Below are 4,541 nucleotides of genomic sequence, written 5' to 3'. Positions count from 1 at the left end.
AAGTCGGGTGCCTCCCACGGGACACACGGCTTACAACCCAGATGACCTATAAGCCGGGCGTCAATGCCTGGGACACACGGCTTATAGCGCGCAATAATATTTTTTTTGCAACAACATAATTATATATATATATATATATATATATATATATATATATATATATATCACAACAACAACAATATATGACATATCCAATAGATCACAACAACAATATAGTTTCACAAAAGCATGCGTACATATGCAACAAGAATTCACAAACGAAACGGTCATGCATACATATCCGATATATTACAAGTTCACAACAAGAACAAACCAATGATGAGTTCAAAGTCCACACACTCATACATATTCAATATAGTTTCACAAAAGCATTTATACATATTCAAGGAGGGTTCACAACAACATTACATATGCAACAAGAGTTCACAAACGAAAGCATGAGTTCAACCTACAATATGCAATGAGCGTCCACCGTAGCATGTATGCCCACCGCCGACGACATTCGTGATGCAAACCTGTAAGTTCATTACCACACGCATGAGTTTCCAAAGTTAAATTGCAAATGATCGATAAGGCACAAGAGTCAACAAGCATCAACATATAAGTTTCAAATTGAAGCTAAGAAGTATGAATAATGCAAGGATCAACACTTTGGGCTCTACTATCAGCAATGCACAAGTTGTGAGTTGAGAGGCAGAACCAACAACAAGACACAAGCATGAATAATGCACAAGCATAGACAACTACCTGGAGTGATCACTGTGGCGTGGAGGTCGAAACATCTTGAGCCGCAGTGCGTGTCACTGGGCTTGCTTGGGTAGGTGTAGATCCACCAACCACAAAGTTATTGGAGCCTTCTCTTGACTGAGGACACTTCAAGCTGATAGACGAGGACAAGAGTTACTTCATCACGATACACCGCTATAAACAAGAAATAACAGTTGTTGCATGAATACCAAAATAACCAGAATGGTTCTAGATGTCGTTAAACGCATAACATGATTCAGTCTTAGATGGTTCATTGAGCACACGCGAACAACGTAAGATAACAGGACGTTATCAATTACAACATACTCGACTTATCAAATCTGGAGATGACAGCGTAGTTGCGGTTTGCAGTGCAGTTACCTCAAGACTAAGAATGTGGTGCCATGGCCGGGGTTGATGCCCTCCAGCAAGGTAAGCATCATGGCTTCATCGAGACTGCAAGAACAAGTGAGCAAGGTGTGAGACGGCAAGTATAAAGGGAGTGTTATTAATGCTGCAGCATTAAACTTGCAATGAATAGTTCTACTTTTATATAGAACCAAGGATCATGTTCAACCAACAACAAATGTATGGAACATCACAATATATAATTGCTATTATAAAAAAGCCATATCGGTGTTGCCATACATCAGTAATGCTGACAGATGACATATTTTGATGAGGCTTAATAACCACTATATACAAAACATGTATTCCAAAAAAACAATCAATACAGCCCCTGGAAGGGGAGCCCTGTCTCTAGCAAAAGGTCTTAATGGTTTATAGAAAGGCAAATGTAGATAGATAGTCCTTTGGTGAATAGAACCCTAGAAAACTATAAAATCACTTCACATTCTGATTCAGCGTTTTGTGATGAAATATTGGCCATCAAGTTATTTTGTGCAAATCTCAGAACAAGGCAGTGATGATATAATTACTGAAACCGCTGCTATGGTTAGATTATTTGCAAGTGAATTCAAATAGAACATACTGTACACATGGGCATAATAATAGACATGTGGACAAAGAGATGCTACAAGAAACTATAACATCAACCTTGTTTGACAACGTCTACCGGAATTACAGTTTATAAGACAAGTAATTCAAGCTCAGGTTAGAAGATAAAATAATTAGGCTGCATGCCTAATCTTACTCCCTTTATTGTGGTTGATTTTCATGTGTCCTAACAATAATCAAATAAACAAAGAAAATAAAACAGTTTGCATTGAGACATTCACTAGAAACAGAAGAAAGTTGTCAATAATGAGATGAGACACGAGCATCGGAACGTCGCCTGCGATTAGACGCTCTGAACCTGCGTATGGACAGCTGCATGGCATGAACCTGCACAACTCCTTATACTTAAGTTTTTTCTGGTAAGGATGGATCTCGGTGCAGCCCAGGCTTTGGTATTTGCATGGAAGCTGGATCGATTCGGCAACCTTCTCGAGGGCCAAACACACGGCTTATAGCTTAAGCCGTGACGGCGCCGTCAGGGACCGCTGTTGTAGACACGTGGCAGGTACCTTTACCGGGTGGCGCGCTATAAATCGAGTGCTTTCTTCATATATACCGTGTGGCACCTATAGGCCGAGAGCTTTTTCTGGGCACACGGCTTATAGGATAGCTTAAGCCGAGTGTATTGTTGTTACCGGGTGATTTTCCTTATGTACACGGCTTAGATTCAGATAAGCCGAGTATCCGAAAAAAAAACACGACTTATAGCTTGCCACACGGTAAAACGTGATTTTCCTGTAGTGTATGCTTACAGCTTTTCTGTGCCGAGGGCTTTTAGCAAGCCGTCGGCATAGCTCCAAATATGCCGACGGCTCCGACAAAAAGTTGTCGGCATAAAAAAGCCGTAGGCGTAGTAGGTTCTTCTGGTAGTGTTTTGCCGTTGCTTAGAGCATCTCAAACAGTCACGTTAAGAATAGCGCACACGTTAAAAACCGTTGTTTTGGCATGTGAATGGTAGCGTGGCACGCTTTAGCAAACGCGTGAAACGATGGCACGCTATATAAATATCCCCCGCGCGGGGAAAAGCGGCAGCCCGAACGCTTAATTTAGCACGCGTCCGTTAGCGTGCGCTATAAATCTCGTGCGGCGCCCACACTAACCAACCGCCCGGGCTCACCAACCGTCCACGTTCACTCCCGCACATTCTCCCGGCTTCTTTCAGCGCTTCGTCGTTGCAGCGCCTTCCCCCCATCGTCGTCGTCTCCGCCATGCCGCCGCGCCCCCGGAGCTACTCGGGCTACCACGACATCCGTGTCCATCCCTCCGGCGTGTTTTACGTGGAGTTCTACTGCGACAGTACACATGTCGGGCTCGGCATGTTCAAGACCGCCTACGAGGTCGCCTGCGTGTACGACGCGGCGGCCTGGGGCGCAGGTGAACTTGAACTCGTCTTCATGCAAAAGCAGGAGCGGTATGTTGTGCCTCCCCCGCGTCTGGTCATTGAGGAGGACCGCCGCATTCAGCACAATTAGGAGCGCTGCCTCATGATCGTCGAGAGGGATGAGGCCGCCATGGAGGAGTGGCACGCGCGATTCCCAAAGGGAGTTCTAGGCGCGGAGAAGCACGGAGCGAATTGCGGGTCAAGCGTAAACGCAAGGCACTGCCAATTTTTCAAATAGACAACCCGAAGACGAGCTAGGACTCAGACGATCCTCGTGGAATGATGCGCTTATTACATCGTCGCCATCAAGAAGGAAAAGGGATAGTCTAGGTGTATTTTTATTAGTATGTTTTATAAATTTGAATTTGCTTGTTAGTTTAAATTTAAATTTTAATGTTTATCGATAAACTATTTTTACTAGCTAAATGTCCGTGCGTTGCCACGAAATATTTTCTTCCTTCTAATTAAAACATATTTGTAAACAAATGGCATGTGATTTATATTCATATAAGGACAATCTAATTCTCTCTCCACTCCTTTCCTTGTCGCCCATCGCTTTGTATATCCACCCTCTTCTTACAAGAAGAAAAACCAACATTTTTCTCCCCACTACTCATTCCATCAACCTTCATTTTTATCACGTGTCTAATCTCCCCTCTTCAAAATTGTATGTCAACGTGTCTAATCTTTCTTTCAAAATTATAAGTGTATGTATTATATCTTCTAATTTGAAATATTCTTTTGATCTCCTTTTTTGTGAATAGTTAATTGAATACTCAAGGCAGTAATCTAAGTGTTCCATTTTTCCCCTTTTAGTAATACAAATCAAACTTGGCATTGGCTTGACACGGGTTTGATCAGAACAATTGTTCTTGAATTTTTCATATGGATAATTATTACACAAATGATTCATACGATTTCCCATATGACAAACCCATAGGAGGCTAAGTGCAGAGCTCTCGTCCAAGAGAAATGGTTGTACCATAGAGCAATCTCAAAATAACATCAAGTAAGTGTATGCCGGTCCAGGCGTGCACTACAACACAAAAGTAAGTCCCTGCCCCTGCCTCTAATGCTCCCTAATGATACATCAAAACTTACCATCATGATTTGACCGTATGATTTATTTCAAGACCTGCTATATTTATGTTGTATCTGAAGAGTTGACAACTGCTAATTAGCATTTAGAAACATGTTGAGGAAGCATCTAAATGTTGTGGGACTATTCAGTTCATGTATGTTGGATGCTATATATTCATTGATTCAACAATACCGTACACAATTGTTTACAAAATTAAAATGAGGGGAAACGCAGAAGATTCTCCTACTTTGATATCTCTATTTCTGAAACCTCAGTTGGCAGGTTATGGAAGAGAGTTGCCATGCGACCATGCCC

At 42.2% G+C, this 4,541-nt stretch overlaps 1 long non-coding RNA gene across 1 annotated transcript; it reads right to left on the bottom strand.

Moving 5' to 3' along the window:
- Positions 1-302: 302 nt before the first annotated feature.
- On the bottom strand, positions 303-2,202 carry LOC123420533. The gene is made up of 3 exons (XR_006619108.1): positions 1,129-2,202; positions 748-880; positions 303-515 (listed from the first exon to the last, which is right to left on the bottom strand). It is a non-coding gene; the product is annotated as an uncharacterized LOC123420533 (long non-coding RNA).
- Positions 2,203-4,541: the final 2,339 nt, after the last annotated feature.

Source organism: Hordeum vulgare, chromosome 1H (genome assembly GCF_904849725.1).
Source record: "Hordeum vulgare subsp. vulgare chromosome 1H, MorexV3_pseudomolecules_assembly, whole genome shotgun sequence".
NCBI lineage: Eukaryota > Viridiplantae > Streptophyta > Magnoliopsida > Poales > Poaceae > Hordeum > Hordeum vulgare.
The sequence above is the reverse complement of the archived record's forward strand: the minus strand, read 5'-3'. Positions and strand labels throughout refer to the sequence as shown.